Genomic DNA, 19,007 nt, shown 5'->3' on the forward strand with positions numbered 1-19,007 from the left:
GCAAACCATCAGGCCCTGCTGCCTTACCAAGTGATATTCCTCTATTGCTGATATCACCTCATTTAATGAAATGGGCCTATCCAGAGCTTACCGCTGGGTGACACTATGTTTTGGAATCTTAATATCCCTTCAAAAACAATTGAATCTGTTATAATCAATTTGAATATGTGTGGAGTACAAGTCTTTGTAACACTCTCTAAATACATCCAATATCTTGTCTAGGTCTTATCCCACCTTTATCTCGTATTGCCATAATATTTGCCACTTTTTTCATCTTACTAATAATCCTTGACAAGAATTTACCAGGCCTGAGAACCTTAGCACACTATTATGAATTGTTGCATTAGGGGGCTAATTTGAAAGCGTCAGTTCTACTCTAAGCAAAAGATGCTGTGCCTAGCTAGAAATAGATATGATAAAATAAATATATATATATTATTTCACTTCTGTATTAAATGCTGCAAGCATTTTTTCTGAAAGTCCTCATCTTTTATTTTTACAGTCATTATTTCTGGAACAGTATTGTTTCCTCTGGAGAGGTGTTCAAGCCTCAGAGTCTATTATCATTACAGTCACTTTACTTGGAATCCACAAGTGTATTCTAATCCATTGTTTTACTGTAGATCAATACATTTTGAAAATATATGAAATTGTTGACTTAAAGCCAGAATGTGAAAGGCCAAGGAGTTTTTTTTGTTGTTTTTTTTATTATCTTTGTGTCCTTCACAATATTTAGTTATCTTATCAGAAATGACATCCCTCTTTATCTAATTGTTCTTCCTCACCTATATTTTTATAAGGCATTGTTTATGAATTAGTAATTGCACATCCTAGCATAGTTTAATTTACTACTAGTTTTGGTTTTATAATTTTGTATGTGTCATACAAACTCTAACAGCTGACATATAGAGATGCATCTCAATAAATTAGAAAACCTCCAAAAATGTAATTTTTTGCAGTAATTCAATTCAAAAAATAAAACTCATATATTATACAGATTCATTAACTATAGGGTGATCTATTTCAAGCATTTATTTATTTTAATGTTGATGATTATGGCTAGTGATGAGTGAAAGAATTTGGTCCGAAGTTTAGGAAAACTTTGATTCTAAACAAATCCGAATTTCCTTGCGCTTCACGGTAACGAATCAGTTAGAAAGTTAAAGTTAGCGTACAAGAGACAAGCTTGGGAATGCCTTATCACCCATAATGCTGTGCAGATGGCCAATCAGCAAATAGCCATTCCCTGTGATGTCACAGCCCTATAAAAAAAAAATCATACGTTAAAGTAAACTTTTTTTCTGCCATGGAACTGTATGGTGAACGAATACCTCTGTACGGTATCAGTCTGAGGCATCTGTTAACACATACATTTTTTGTGTGCATTAAATGGATGGCAAAAATAGGATGTGAACCCAGCCCTAGTGTCAGAATAAGCACCAGTACACAGCGGAGCAGCGTGGCGGAAAGAGGAGAGGCCACCATGTACTGACAGAGCGCTACCTGGTCCTGGTGGTCAGTGATGAGGTGTTTCCTAAGGATAATTTTTCTACTGGGAAATACAGGGAACAGTATAATACACTAGAATATATGTACTAAAAAGATATAAGCCCTACACCCGAATAATAATACATTTAGGTGGTCATTAACTATATAGAAATACATCTGTTAGGCATATTTCTGAAACAGATTGTGGAAAAAAACCGGTCCTTAGCACCGCAATCTGCATATTTTTCCCGCTCATGCCAGGTCTAAAAAAGGTTGGCGTGGGCAGGGAAAGGGATACAGTTATGACCATCCAGTTATTCGATACCACCGCCATACATTGACCGGATAACACCTCTGTACAGTGACCGACTAACACCGCCATATTGTGACGGGATACAAGGGTATAAGAGGACACATTACAGGGAATGACTAGAGGCACTGCACAGGGTGTGGTAAGAGGGCACAATGCAGGGTATAAGGGGGTACAGTATGAGGTGAAAGGCACAGTACAGGGTGGGGGGCACAGTCACATGACCCTGTGACATTAGAAGGTCCTTATGGTGAATGCAGTTCATACGCCACCATAATGAGAGGCAGAGGAGTGAGACAAGGGTGTGAATATGTGGCTAGAGATAAAAAAAATGTAACTGTCAGCCAGTACAGGCCCCAAAAAATAGGCAATAGGCATTCACCTGACAGCAAAGAACTTTGGATTCTGTGGCTGGAGGTACATTAGGCGGTCACAGGATAAAAATGTGCACCATCCCACATATGTGTGTAAATGGGACACTTTAACTCCTTAAGGACACAGCCTTATTTCACCTTAAGGACCAGGCCATTTTTTTCAAATCTGACCAGTGTCACTTTAAGTGGTGGCAACTTTAAAATGCTTTGACTTATCCAGGCCATTCTGAGACTGTTTTTTCATCACATATTGTACTTCATGACACTGGTAAAATGGAGTTAAAAAAAAAAATCATTTTTTTTATAAAAAAAATATGAAATTTGCAAAAAATTGGAAACATTAGCAAATTTCCAAGTTTCAATTTCTCTACTTCTATAATACACATTAATACCTGCAAAAAAATCTTATTACTTTACATTTCCCATATGTCTACTTCATGCTAGGAGCATTTTTGGAATTACATTTTATTTTTGGGGGACGTTACAAGGCTTAGAAGTTTAGAAGAAATTCTTGAAATTTCTCAGCAATTTTCAAAAACCAACCTTTTAACGACCAGTTCAGGTCTGAAGTCACCTTGTGAGGCTTACATAATAGAAACCACCCAAAAAAGAGGGTCATGTGACACGTCAAACTTATTGGGAATTCCACAAGAAAAACAATGGTGTGCTTGCTTTTAACGTAACTTTATTCTTTCATGAGTTATTTACAAGTTTCTGACCACTTATAAAATGTGTTCAATGTGCTGCCCATTGTGTTGGATTGTCAATGCAACCCTCTTCTCCCACTCTTCACACACTGATAGCAACACCACGGGAGAAATGCTATCACAGGCTTCCTGTATCCGTAGTTTCAGGTGCTGCACATCTCGTATCTTCACAGCATATGCTGTGAAGATAGTTGTTAAATGCATTGGCACCTTTAATGCCCAAAACAATCATTATGAAGAAACACTGGCATGTCCTGTCGGCAGACAATGATCTCAGGAATGTTATCTCGCAGAATCCCAGTGTCACCTACCGTCGAGGTAGGAATTTGAAGGATGTGTTGGTCCATAGCTTCTATCGCCCTGAATCACCAAAGACTACCTGGCTAACATCTAAAATAGTGGGCACGTACCCGTGTGGTGACTGTGTGTTCTGTCCTCTTGTGAGAAGATGTCGATCATTCACTAATCCTGTAGATGGAAAAGAATACCATATCAGACAATATATAAACTGTGAGACCAAAGGCATAGTACAGGGAGTGCAGAATTATTAGGCAAGTTGTATTTTTGAGGATTAATTATTATTGAACAACAACCATGTTCTCAATGACCCCAAAAAACTCATTAATATCAAAGCTGAATATTTTTGGAAGTAGTTTTTAGTTTGTTTTTAGTTTTAGCTATTTTAGGGGATATCTGTGTGTGCAGGTGACTATTGCTGTGCATAATTATTAGGCAACTTAACAAAAAACAAATATATACCCATTTCAATTATTTATCCATGGATTCTGTCAGTGTTTTGATCTGTTCACCATCAACATTGCGTGCAGCAGCAACCACAGCCTCCCAGACACTGTTCAGAGAGGTGGACTGTTTTCCCTCCTTGTAAATCTCACATTTGATGATGGACCACAGGTTCTCAATGGGGTTCAGATCAGGTGAACAAGGAGGCCATGTCATTAGATTTTCTTCTTTTATACCCTTTCTTGCCAGCCACGCTGTGGAGTACTTGGACGCGTGTGATGGAGCATTGTCCTGCATGAAAATCATGTTTTTCTTGAAGGATGCAGACTTCTTCCTGTACCACTGCTTGAAGAAGGTGTCTTCCAGAAACTGGCAGTAGGACTGGGAGTTGAGCTTGACTCCATCCTCAACCCAAAAAGGCCCCACAAGCTCATCTTTGATGATACCAGCCCAAACTAGTACTCCACCTTGCTGGCGTCTGAGTCGGACTGGAGCTCTCTGCCCTTTACCAATCCAGCCACGGGCCCATCCATCTGGCCCATCAAGACTCACTCTCATTTCACCAGTCCATAAAACCTTAGAAAAATCAGTCTTGAGATATTTCTTGGCCCAGTCTTGACGTTTCAGCTTGTGTGTCTTGTTCAGTGGTGGTCGTCTTTCAGCCTTTCTAACCTTGGCCATGTCTCTGAGTATTGCACACCTTGTGCTTTTGGGCACTCCAGTGATGTTGCAGCTCTGAAATATGGCCAAACTGGTGGCAAGTGGCATCTTGGCAGCTGCACGCTTGACTTTTCTCAGTTCATGGGCAGTTATTTTGCGCCTTGGTTTTTCCACACGCTTCTTGCGACCCTGTTGACTATTTTGAATGAAACGCTTGATTGTTCGATGATCACGCTTCAGAAGCTTTGCAATTTTAAGAGTGCTGCATCCCTCTGCAAGATATCTCACTATTTTTGACTTTTCTGAGCCGGTCAAGTCCTTCTTTTGACCCATTTTGCCAAAGGAAAGGAAGTTGCCTAATAATTATGCACACCTGATATAGGGTGTTGATGTCATTAGACCACACCCCTTCTCATTACAGAGATGCACATCCCCTAATATGCTTAATTGGTAGTAGGCTTTCGAGCCTATACAGCTTGGAGTAAGACAACATGCATAAAGAGGATGATGTGGTCAAAATACTAATTTGCCTAATAATTCTGCACTCCCTGTAGAGCCAAAAATGTTAGAATTGTGTCGATGTACCAATTTTTATGGACCTGGCTGTATGTGATGACTGTTGTAAGCTAGCCAACACGCCACTTGGTTTCTCAGAATAATATATGTAAATTAACATGTTTAAAATTAGCTGGCATTGAAAAGGATTACCTTTCTAACCTTTTTTGGTCAGCAAAGCTAAATTGAACATATTTCCCAAAAACCCAAATATATGCAAATTATCTTTCCTGTTCAAAAATAATAATGGTACTTCTTTCTGATGCCAGCTAATATTAAACATACTAATCTGCACATATTTTTCCCCCAGAAAGCAAGAGGAGCATTGCTACTAGTCTACAATAGTCATTACATATCCTAAGAGGTTTAGGAGGAGATGGAGGACACCATGCATAGCTGTGGTGATAATAGTGGCACCTGTTGCCACGGTATTGATGGTGGGGGGAAGCGACAGTAGCATTTGTTAAAAATGGTAGCACTGCTGAGGATGATGATTTTGTATTGGAGAGAACCTAGGAGCCGGATAGGGAAGCTGGGGAGCAGGAAGAGGTAACATCAGAGATGGAGGGTGGTGGCAGCAGAATCAATAAAGAACAGAGGTGATGTAAAAGAACTGCCAGGCCCTATCTGCTTCAGTATGTGGTGATGCTGCTGATACTGTCAGTGCATTAGGCGCAAAACATGCCAGAGCTAAGCCAAACTCTGCTGCCTCTAGCTCTACCGGAAGACAGAAGCATTGCCCTGTGCAAGATCTCTAAACCAAATAAAGAAAGTTCAGCCTACATATAAAAAAGATTAATGAGAGAGAACATCTCATAATACAAGTGAATTAACTACCATATATTGCTCAAGTGAGTACATACCTATGAAAAATATATATACAAACACCTATAAAGGACTACAAGATCGCATGAAGTCAATAATAGCCTTTATTTGCAAAATTCATATAAATAAAATATTTAAAAACAAGTGGAGGGAAAATGCCGACATCACCGGAAGAGAACAGAGGGCAGCATTTCATAATTGTGGTCGGGGCTACACCTGAATCGGGACCCTAACTAGTAATTAGCTAAACGGTTTGATTTGTGCCGAAACCGCAACGTCGTAGGGATGACTGAAGGAGGCCATCCCCTGGTGTGATGATGAAATGGAGGGTGGGAAGGGTGGGTGTGTTGAGCAGACGTAGCATGTAGGGGAGGGGGAAATGAGCCTAAATAGCTGGGCAGAGCCCCTCCCACAAATACAGGCCAATAAATCAGCCTTAAAACTTGTTGTTGGTGGTACACCTGAACCGGGACCCTAACTAGTAATTAGCTAAACTGTTTGATTTGTGCCGTAACAGCAATGTTGTAGGGATTACTGAAAGAGGCCAAAAAAAGACCATATGCCATCAGAAAACTTTATTTACAAATCGCACTTACAGTACAAGATTCTGACAGGCGAGAGACATCTCAATGTTCGGGTGAGGTATGTATCTGGAATAACAGCAGGAGTGCTCCCTAATTTCCTGATGACGTGCGTAGGAGCTCGATTCTTGGATGCTGCGGAAACGGTGCCAATCCTAAAGGAGCGGCCAGAGACAGCTGCCGGGTCTAAACCTAGGTTGGCCACCAGGGAGCGAGCGAATATGTGAAACAAACTGGGAGCTTGTGAGATGTGCTGCATTGAAAGGCAATAGTGGCCTCTGGGGTGTTGTACTGTCAATACTTTTTAACAATTGGTGTAGCACTTGAACAGGGCACCAGCGGTGGGTGGTTGGGTAGTACGTGATCTAGGTAGGAGGGCCTGACTGTGATGTCTTGGTGGACGTGAGTGAGAGAATGAAATTATCTGTGTCAGTCTTCAATTGCCCGACAGTCAGATACCTGCAGCTACTACGGGCTGAGGTAAACTCTCCTGGCCTCAGGAAGCCATAGAAAGCCAGGTATATGGCTGCTTTTATCACTAGACTCTGTTGGATGCCAAATGGGCTATGGTCTAACATGTCAGACAACTGAAAAAATATTTGCCCGATGATGGCCTGGCGGCCCGACCTTGTGTTAGGATTGCATTTTTCAAGCCCCCTGAGTGTAGCCTTGACTACGTGAATGGAGAACAGTGAGGGAGCTTGTGGTTGACTGGAGGCTCGGAAATGCTGTACACCGACTGTGGAGTATGACAGATTCAACTCAGAATGACAATAGCCGATGAAAGCCAGGATGTAGTTGGTAAAATCGAGAATGCCTTGGGGAAATTTGTCTTGGAATTTAAGAAATGCCCTCCAACCTATATGGTAAGCCCTGGCCGTGTTGGGTGACAGGGACTTGGCCAGTAGAGAACGAGCTGTAGCTGAGTGAGAGTTTATATCCAGACCAGAGAAGGGAACGGAGGGACTGTGGCACCGTTGGCGTCTGCGTCGGGAAATACCTGCGAGAAAAGGCCAAATTTAGCTCTAGACAGAGCATCAGCTGCAACATTCTTCTGCCCTGATATATGTGAGCATATGTAGCGAAACTGGTGTTGCATTAAAAGAATCACTAGCCGTCTGAGGAATGGTAACACTTGCAGGGATTTAGATGACCTGTTATTTAGGATATCCATTACCACTGCGTTATTGGAAATGAACAACACCGTGTGACCGGTCCACTCGTGACCCCATACATGAGCGGCTGCGACTAAGGGGTAAATCGCAAAGGAAGCTGAAGACTGAAGAAACCCCGGCAGTGTCTTGACCTCATCAGGCCACATGTTTGCTAACCAATGTGTTGCAAAAATGGCTGTGAATCCAGAACTGGGAGCGGCATCAGAGAAGACTATAGGGGAACTGTTGGACACCACCGGGATGAGGAGAGAAATACCATTCCAGTTACTAAGAAAATAGTCCCACATGGCTAAATTGGCTACTATTTGGTCGTCAAGGCATATGAGGCTGTCTTGGGAGGGAGCTGAAGAAAAGAGAGCTAGTGGTGGTGACACAAATGGCCTACCTTGGGGCATGACTCGCATAGCAAAATTTATCATGCCTAAAAGAGACTGCAATTCAACTTTTTTAATGGTTCTGGTCTGCGTGAAATTGTGGAGGGCGACCCTAATCCTGTCCAGTTTGTTTTCCGGTAATTTTGCGACCATGTTTACTGTGTCCAGAATGATACCTAGGAAAGTGATAACTGGGAACGGACCTTCAACTTTTTTTTGGGGATACGGGAATGTCAAGTTGGTGAAAACAGATTAGCAGCAACTGTAGTGCTTTTGGATTGGACCCGGGGTGTTCCAATAACAGAAAGTCATCCAAGTAATGGATAACAAAACTACAATGGAACTCGTTGACTAGTATCCAATGGAGAGCCTGGGCCAGTTTGTCAAACAACCATGGGCTGCTTTTTGACCCAAAGGTGAGTTTGGAGGCAAAGTAATAAATATCTCTCCACTTTATACCACCATGCCACTGCTACAAAGTTGGACTGATGGGGAGTAGCTTAAAGGCGTCAGATATATCAGCTTTTGACAGAATAGAGTTACGGCCTAACTGCAGTATAATGGCGATAGCCTGATCTATGGAGGAATATTTCATACGACTTCTTCGGAGAGTATGAGAGAGTTGAGGGAGTGGAGTGACCGTGTGGGGCTGATAGATCGATGATCAATCTTTCTTTGTTACTAAACTTGCCTGTGACTACACCTATAGGGCTGACTCTCCGCCGTCCAAAAGGAGGAGAAGAAAAGGGGCCTATTAGGAATCCCTTAGCCAACTCGATGGAAATCAGTTCATCCGCTGCCTGAGGGTGAAGCTCCGCTGACAATAAATTCCTGCATTCATAAGATGATTCAGGCAGGGCAATTAGGCCAGTGTGGAAACCTGATCTAAACTCTGACATGAGGAACTGTACGAAGCTAGGGTTGTGGTGGTTGCGTAGGAAATGCAGCAGGCAATCAACGTTAAGGACACTCAGATACGACTTATCCGCTTTTATTGTGCAGACCGACTTGGGATGGGCTCTGAAACAATTCACACAAACATGTAACTGCCTACACTGAGTATAATTGCAGGAGGAAAAATTGAAATTATTGCAGATCTGTGATCTGCCGAGATATTTAATCGGCCTTCCCAATTTGTCGACTAAACCTGAAGCATACTGGGGATCAGGGTGCCTAGACGGCTGTGCAGGAGGGCTACTATCGGCACTTGAGGCAGCTTTGTGACACCATTCTGCTTTGTGGTAGATGGACTGACACAGAGAACAAGCAGGAGCCCTAAGGCCAGCAAAGTGCCTGCAAAATATCTCAGTGTCGATATTAGACCAGTTTGTGAGAAATTGAAATTGACTGAGGGCCGCCGCGGCCTTAGCTGAAAATGAGCAGTGATAATCGTAGAATGAACTACCACCATATTTGTGCCCCAATTTGGTTACCCTGAACAAATAAAGATCTAACTCCTCCCTGCAGTTGGGCCGTACGGAGCAAATCACATCTCTATACAGGCTGAAAGCTAAAAGGAACTCCGGGATGGTAAGCTTTCTGTTTAGCCTGAGATTACGGCCCCTGAGTACTACCGAGACATCACCGCACGCAATGACTTTGCTGTCTGAGAAATCCCAAGTAGCAATCAACAGGGAAGCCAAGTTGATGTCCCTGCCTCCCAAAATATCTTTCTTGGTGTTGGCCGGTATGAAGTGAGCCGGAGTGATATTAGGAACAGAGACAGTCGTACCGGTACTCCCTGCAGCGGATGTGGACGGGATGGCTAACTGTGGACCCGGAGGAGTGAGAACGGCACCCCGGGACTCAACCGTGTCCAGTCTGGATTGAATGTCCGTGACTGATGACGTAAGATTGTTGAGCATGAGGTGAATCTGAGCGAGGTCTGGACTGTGGCCATCGAGACTTCCTCCTGTCGCTGAGGACTCACAGAGGACATGAGTAGGCGGTATAATTCTGCCTTTGTGGCCGAGGCGGTAAACGGGATACCCTTTTTGGACAGCTCTGCCATAAACCTCCGTAGTGACGGGATGCTACCCGCTTCGGACAGCCTGGCGGCATTTTTGTTGACCGAGGCCTCCATGATGTCAGAGGCATGAGACATGATCCTGTAGATACAGTACGTGAGAATTAGGCTCAAAAATGGGACCCGAGACCAGACACCAGTGACAACCCTACCACCGAACGATGTGGTGTGCGTACGCATGCCATCGTGGACAATGTCACCTTATGATCAATGATTACCGCCACCGACAGACTGAGCTGACTTACCCACAGCACGGAAGGAGCGAATAGCGGGATGAGGAGAATATCTAAGTTAAAAACCGTGAGATTTTTTAGAAGACAAAATGAGAAAGCGAATCTAACACTGAAAACTTCCCTATACTACCTGATGGAAACAAAACTGGGCCACCCAGAATCGATGGTTATTCTGAAAAGAAGTAACATCCCTGGAGAGAGAATGGAGAAAACATACTTAAACAGACAAGGAATGGCTACACATGACTGGAGACGTGAACGAGATCAATGAATATACGTGCGTATAATGCGTAACTGCGAAGGTCTGAAACTAACTAGCGTGGTAATCCCGTACCTGAGGTGACTGAACATGACCCAATAAAATGTGCAAGGAGAGTTTGCTTCACCCACCCGTAGTACGTGCCTATGTACGACTGTATTTGTTTCACCCCCCTCCTTAAGTCTGTGTATATGTGTTCTTTTTTTTTTTTTACTATCATCTGTGACCACCAGAGGGCACTGACCTCAAGACCTGCTACACACTGTCTAGTGAGCTCCCCATCCTGCATCCTCAATTGTGGCCACCGAGGGCGCAAGTAGCCGGACAGGAACGAGCCTGGGACGCCGAGCGATCTGTAGCAAGCGGGCCCGAGGCAGCAGGAGAGGGCACCAGAAGGGACTGGACACCGGAAAGTAAGTTAACAATACCCTGCCTCACTAATGGCACAGCGGCCCGTGCCAGACATTTGCGAATGAGTTTGGGACCACGCTGACCCCTGCACCCTGCCTATACTGCCGCGTGGGATCCGATGCATCCAGGCAGTTCGCTCCGATAGCCAGCCTCTGTGATGTGACAGCCCTATAAAAAGTCTCAGCCTGCTCGGTCTTTGCCATTTTACAGTGAAGTTAGTGTAGGGAGAGACGTTGCAGACACTAGGGACAGTGAAAAGACTTTATTAAAAAAAAATAACGATTGAGCAGAACAGGGAAATATTATTCATAGTGTGGGGAAAGGATAGGGAGACATTATCCACACTGTAGGGAGAGATCAGGGATCAATAGGAAAGCGTAAAGCCTGGGTAATAGGAGCTATTCTATTACACCTTGCTGCACTAATTGGGGTTACTAAAAGTGATCTAATACTACAGTAATCCCAACATTTGCTATTGGGTTGCAAGTGCTGTCTGATACAACCACCTCTGGGTTGTATTTATTTTAAATATAAAACAGTATGTCCATTTATCCTTGCTTTTGGGGTGAATTTGCTGCCTGATACAACCAGTTTTGGAGTGTACATTTGATATATAAAAGTATGTCCATTCATCCTTGCTTTTGGGGTGAATTAGCAGTCTGATACAATCAGTTTTGGGGTGTGTTTATTTTATAAATAAAAGTATATAGTGTGTAATAGAACAGGTTCTCTAGAAATTTATGTGGAATCAGCTGACAACGGTGTAAAAAGAGTGTGCTTCTTTTTGACGCAAACATTGACCTGTAAGGCTGAGTTCACACTTGAGTTATTTGATCAGTTTTGGCCCCGTACCTGACCAAATAAGTGAAGTGTGAAGTGATTCTAACAATAACGCCTGTCATCTGCATGTCATACTGACTCACAGTACTGTTTCACTAGCACAACGGACTCCCTATGCATATTTCTGCAATGCACAGTCTTCTACACTATTATGCAGGCTCTCAGCAGCCAGAAAATAGCTGTTTTTAACGTCATTTGTCACAAATAAATTTGGATCAAATCAAATCTTTTTGGGAAATTCGGCGAACCATCCAAATTGAATTTTTGAAAAATTTGTTCATCTCTACCCATAATGTGTCTCCTCCGGGATTGCACCAAGACCAACGCATGTTTGGGTGAACATTTGTGTGGGGGTGGCATCAACACTGCAGGACACACTGTAAATACTCCAAAACACCAATCACAAAGCTCCACACCCGTTGCAGAATTATTACATGCACCTGAATCCAGGATCTCACAAGGAATGGGCCGCACTTGAAATGTCACGTGACAGATGTGTCATGTGAAATGATATCATGTCACATGATAACGCGGGCAATCCCGCAATACTACCATCGCGGGATGAATACCGGCAGCATCAAATTAATTGTGAGCATGTGCAGGCCTGGAATTACCCCTCTTAAAATAGAAATAGCTGTAAACATGATTCTTATATGATTATTACACTGAACAAGAATATAAACGCAACACTTTTGGTTTTGCTCCCATTTTGCATGAGCTGAACTCAAAGATCTGAAACATTTTCTACATACACAAAATATCCATTAATCTCAAATATTGTTCACAAATCTGTCTAAGGCCTCATGCACACGACTGTTGTGTGTTTTGCGGTCAGTAGAAAAGAGTTGGTGCATGATTACCCGAGGAATGCCAACAAGAAGGATGAAAAGCCAGTGGAGTCATTAAGTCCATTTGGACGCAAAGAGTTTAGTTTCCAAATCCATTTACAAGGCTTGGGCATATAAGTGGCAAATGACGTTTAACACTGCCAAATGTAAGGCTATGCAGATGGGAAAGAATAATGCAAATCACCCGTACATACTAAATGGTAAAATACTGGATAACACTGACATGGAAAAGGACCTGGGAATGTTAGTGAACAGCAAACTAAGCTGTAGAAACCAGTGTCAGGCAGCTGCTGCCAAGGCCAATAAGATAATGGGTTGCATCAAAAGGGGCATAGATTCTAATGATGAGAACATAGTCCTGCCACTTTATAAATCACTAGTCAGACCACACATGGAGTACTGTGTACAGTTCTGGGCTCCTGTCCTGTGAACAAGGCAGACAAAGCAGAGCTGGAGAGGGTTCAGAGGAGGGCAACTAAAGTAATAACTGGAACTTTTTATTTTAGGCTACAGGAGTACGGGCCTTAAAAATTAGGCATTCACCTTAAAAGAAATTCTGATTATGTGGCTCGAGGTGCATTATGTGGTCAATGGATAAAAATGTAACTGTAGGCCACTGGACTACAGGTCCCAAAGATTAGGAATTCACCGGACAGAAAAGATCTAGTGATTATGTGGCTAGAGGTACATGGTACAGTCAATGGATATCAATTTTACTGCAGGCCAGTACAAATACATGTCAAACATATATATGTTTAAAACAACTAAAAATATTAAATTGGATTAAAAACATGGCTAACGAAATACCCTCTCTTGAAAAAAAAACCTAATGAACAAGTAAGTATGTGGCTGGAGGTTGATTACACGGTCATTGAATATCAATTTTACAGCAAGCCAGTGTACTATGACATAGTTAATATGACATAGTGGGAATAACTGAGACATGGCTGAATGATAACTATGACTGGGCAGTTAATGTACAAGGTTACAGTCTGTTTAGAAAGGATCGTCTACATAAAGAGGGGGACGGGACTGCCTTTATGTAGTCCTGTCTAAAGCCCACAGTTCGAGAAGATATAAGTGAGGGACAGGAACATGTGGAGTCACTGTGGGTAGAAATACATGGAGGCAAAAATAACAATAAATTACTAATAATGGTTTATTATGAACCACCTAATATACCAGAGTCCACAGAAAATCTACTACTAAACGAGATAGACGAGGCTTCAAATCATAATGAGGTGGTTATTATGGAAGACTTCAACTATCCAGATATAGACTCTGAAACTGAAAGCTGTACATCCCATAAAGGAAACAGGTTCTTGGCAATAACCAAAGACAATTACCTTTCCCAACTGGTTCAGAACCTGACTAGAAGAATGGCCATACTGGACCCAGTATTAACCAATAGACCTGACAAAACAACAGATGTGTAGGTTGGGGGACACCTGAGAAATAGTGACCAGAAAGAAATAACATTCCAATTATCCTTCAAATAAGCGTTTCAACAGGGAAGAACAAAAATACCAAACTTCAAAAAAGCTAAAGGCCATAGGTGTAACTAACTGGGACAAAGTCCTCAAAAATCAAAATACCGCCACAAAATGGGATATTTTTAAAAGCATCCTAAAATCTAATTGTGAGAGGTACATACTATATAGCAATAAAGGGTTAAGGAACAAGAATAAACCAATGTGGATAAATAGAACTGTAAAGAAAACAATAAATGACAAAAATAAAGCATTTACAGTGCCTTGCAAAAGTATTCACCCCCCTTGACTTTTTTCGTATTTTGGTGTCTCACAACCTGGAATTAACATGAATTGTTTGAGGATTTGCATCATTTAATTTACAGAACATGCCCTCAACTTTTTTTTTCTTTTTCTGTGAATTATACAACAAATAGGACAAAATAACAGAAAAAGTCAATGTGCATAACTATTCACCCCACCCCCACCCCCCCCCCCCCACCAAAGTAAATTCTTTGTAGAGCCACCTTTTGCGGCAATCACAGCTCCAAGTCGCTTTGGATAAGTCTCTATGAGCTTGCCACATCTTACCACTAGGATTGTTGCACATTCCTCCTTGCAAAACAGCTCCAGCTCCTTCAATTTGGATGGTTTGCGCTTGTGAACAGCAATTTTTAAGTCTGACCACAGATTCTCTATTGGTGGAGTATATAAAGTGAGAATGCTTGGACTGAGAGAAAATGTCTGTATGTGGGTAACTGGCTCAGTGATAGAAAACAATATATTTTATATATTTATGAATGATCTTGTAGAAGGCTTGCACAGTAAAATATACATTTTTGCAGATGACACTAAACTGTGTAAAGTAATTAACACTGAAAAGGACAATACACTGCTACAGATGGATCTGGCTAGATTAGAGGCTTGCACAGAGAAGTGGCAGATGAGGTTTAACACTGACAAATGTAAGGTTATGCACATGGGAAGGAATAATGCAAATCACCGTACATACTAAATGGTAAGGTAACACTAACATGGAAAAGGACCTAAAAAATTTTATAAACAGCAAACTAAGCAGTAAAAAAAACAGTGTCATGCAGCTGCTGCCAAAGCCAATGAGATAATGGGTTGCATCAAAAGTGGCATAGATGCCCGTGATGAGAACATAGTTCTACTACTTTACAAATCACTAGTCAGACCACACATGGAGTACTGTGTACAGTTCTAGGCTCCTGTAAAAAAGGCAGACATAGCAGGGCTGGAGAGGGTTCCGAGCAGGGCAACTAAAGTAATAACTGGAATTGGGCAACTACAGTACCCTGAAAGATTATCAAAATTAGGGTTATTAACTTTAGAAAAAAGACAACTGAGGGGAGATCTAATTACTATGTATAAATATATCAGGGGATAGTACAGAGATCTCTTCCATCATCTATTTATCCACAGGACTGTGACGAGGGGACATCCTCTGCATCTGGAGGAAAGAATGTTTGTACACAAACTTAGAAAAAGATTTTTTACGGTAAGAGCAGTGAGACTATGGAACTCTCTGCCTAAGGAGGTGGTGATGATGAGTACAATAAAATAATTCAAATGATGAGTACAATAAAATAATTCAAGCGGGGCTTGAATGAATTTCTGGAGTGTAATAATATTATAGGTAGGGTTGAATGAACCAAACTTTAGGATTTTTGGACCCCGGACCCGAACCCGGTAAAAGTTTGGGTTCTGTGTTCAGCGATTTAATGACACTTTTTGAAAGGATGCAGAGCAGCCAATCAACAAGCGTTTAACTTGTGTGCCCTTAGAAGCCATCACAGCCATGCCTACAAATGGCATGGCTGTGACTGCCCAGTGTAGCATGTGACCCAGCCTCTATATAATCTAGAGTCGCATAGCGCTGCACGCCACTATGCTCTGATTAGTGTAGGGAGAGGATGCTGCTGCTGTGATGGAGAGAATAGGACAGAATCCTTAATCTGAAGTGCTTGTTAACTCAGCGATCTACCTAGATTTTGGGTGCAGTGCACAATCTTTTTACCTTGCCCTGAGCCCAGTGACACATGAAAATAAATTTTATCTATCTGTTAGTTAGGTGGGCAGCGGCGACCATTTTATGCAAGATTTGTGCACCAGCACAGCATATGTGCATTTGTGACAGTCAAATAGAAGCTTTAAATACTGCAATCATATTCTGGGTTTAAAAAATCACCCATTTTTGGCAAGACCCTACATCTTTGGCCTTTGCAGCATTTGTCAGTGTGAAATTTCAGCTTAAAATACTGCAATAATTTTTTGGGCTTTAAAAAACACCCATTTTTTGCAATACCCTCCATCTGGGGCCTATGCAGCATTTGTCAGTGTGCAATTTAAGCTTCAAATACAGCATTAATTTTCTGTGTTTTAAAAAATACCCTTTTTGGGCAAAATACAAAATTTTATAGCCCTTGCTGCATCTGTCAGTGTGAAATACAAGTGTTATATAATACGGTCATATTCTGTTATAAAAAAAAACACCACCCATTTGGGGTAAAATCCTAATTTTGCGGCTTTTGCTGCATCTGTCATTGTTAAATACAAGCTTGAAATACAGCAATAATTTTCTGGGTTTATAAAAGCACACATATTTGTCAATACCCTCCACTGGGGCCTATGCAGGTTTTGTCAGTGTGCAATTTAAGCTTGAAATACTGCAATCATTTTCTGTTTTTAAAAAACACCCTTTTTTTTTTTTTTTTACAGCCATTGCTGCATCTATCAGTGTGAAATACATGTGTTAGATACTGTTGTTATCTTTTGTTATAAAAAAAAAAAACGATTTGGGAAAAATACAAAATTTGCGGCCTTTGCTGCATCTGCCAGTGTGAAATTCACGCGTTAGATACTGCTGTTATTAAAAAAAAAACACCCATTTTGGGCCAAATACTAAATTTGAAGCCTTTGCTGCATCTGTCAGTGTGAAATACACGTGTTAGATACTGCTGTTATCTTCTGTTATTACAAAAACACCCATTTTGGGCAAGATCCTAAATTTGCGGAGAATTAGGAGAGCGTCAAATAAGGGACGTGGCCCCGGTCGTGGTGCTGCTGGTGGAGCTCCTGTTGCAGGGAGAGGACGTGGTCGATCTGTGCCAGCTAAACGCACAAGTGAAACACCTTCCTCAGGTGCGAGTAGGCGATATAAAATTCAGAGTTATTTGGTCAGGCCTCATGCGGCTCTACGAATGGGATAGCCAGAACAAGTACAGGCGATAGTAGATTGGGTTGTTGACAGTGCCTCCAGTTCCTTTACATTGTCACCCACCCAGTCTCCTGCTGAAAGATCAGAGTTTGCACCTGCAGCTGATGTTCATCAGTCTTTCACCTCACCCCCTTGCAAATCAGCCAAGCAGTCTGAGCCCCAAGTCATGCAGCAGTCTCTTCTGCTTTTTGATGACTCTACTTGCAGGGTTTTCCAGGGCCATCCACATAGCCCTGCCCCAGAAGAGGAAGAGCTTGAGTGCACCAATACCCAACCATTTATGTTTCAAGATGAGCATGGGATGACCACTGCAGCATGTCTTGGATGATGACGAAACACAGGTGCCAACTGCTGTGGCTTTCTGCAGTGTGCAGACTGACAAGGAGAGCAGGGGTGGAAGATAATGTGGAGGACGATGAGGTCCTCGACCCCACATGGAATCAAGGTCATGCAAGTGACCTGTGTAGTTCGGAGGAAGAGGCAGTGGTCGCACAGAGCCACCAGCACAGCAGAAGAGAGAGCAGGGTGCAAAAGCAGAGCAGCCGTCCCCTAGACAGTACACCTGCTACTGCTCAACGAAGCAAGGGACCGACCACACCAAAGCCAGCTCCAAAGAGTTCCCTGATGTGGCAGTTCTTTAGACAATGTGCTGACGACAAGACACAAGCTGTGCAATCAGAGACTGAAGCGAGGCATAAACATTCTCAACCTGAGCACAACCTGCATGACCAGGCATCTAAGTGCAAAGCATGAGCTGCAGTGGAGTAGACACTTCAAAATCCAAGAAAGGTCTCTGGCTCCTCCTGCTTCATCTTCTGCTGCAGTCTCGGCCTCTTCATCCACCTTTGGATTGACAGTGCCACCTGCGATCCCGCAAATAGAGGACCTGCCAGCAACACTACCACCTGTCATTCCATCTGGTAGAGACGGAGACTTTTGAAAGCCTTATGGTGGTAGCTGTCCAACAGTACGTCGTGTCCAGCAACCACTACTTTTCCAGGCGAGCAAGCCCTTTCCTGCACAACCAAGTGGGGGACAAAATCAGGTGTGCACTGAGCAACACCATCTGTGGCAAGGTCCACCTAACTACGGATACGTGGACCATTAAGCACAGTCAGGGACATTATATCTCCCTAACAGCACACTGGGTAAATGCAGTGGAGGCTGGGCCTGAGGCGCATAGCAGTTTGGCGCATGTCCTTCCACCACCGAGGATTGCAGGTTTGCCTCCTGTTGCTTCCTCCTCCTACTCCGCTTCCTGATCCTCTACCGGATCCTCATCCGGTCAGTGTAACACCTTCACCACCAACTTTAGCACAGCCAGGGGTAAATGACAGCAGGCAGTTTTAAAACTTATCTGTTTGGGGGACAAACACCACACCGCACAGGAGCTGCGGACGGGCATGGAACAACAGACCGATGAGTGGCTGGTGCCAGTGAGCCTCAAGCCTGGCCTGGTGGTGTGCGATGATAGACAAAATTTTGTAGCAGCTCTGGGACTAGCCGGTTTGACGCAAATCTCTTGCCTGGAGTATGTGCTGAATTTGGTGGTGCAAAGGTTCCTTAAAAATGACACCGATATGCCAGAGCTGCTGCAGAAAGTGCAGGCCATCTGTGACCACTTTCAGCGTTTTCACCCTGCTGCTGCTCGCCTGTCAGTGCTGCAGCGTAACTTCAGCCTTCCCGCTCACCGCCTCATATGCAACGTGCCCACAAGGTGACATTCCAGATTGCACATGCTGGCCAGACTGTGCGAGCAGCAGCAGGCAATAGTGGAGTTTCAGCTGCAGCACGCACAGGTGAGTCGCTCTGCGGAACAGCACCACTTCACCATCAATGACTGGGCCTCCATGCGAGACCTGTGTTCTTGTTGCGCTGTTTCGAGTACTC

Source organism: Bufo gargarizans, chromosome 5 (genome assembly GCF_014858855.1).
Source record: "Bufo gargarizans isolate SCDJY-AF-19 chromosome 5, ASM1485885v1, whole genome shotgun sequence".
Classification (NCBI taxonomy): Eukaryota; Metazoa; Chordata; class Amphibia; order Anura; family Bufonidae; genus Bufo; species Bufo gargarizans.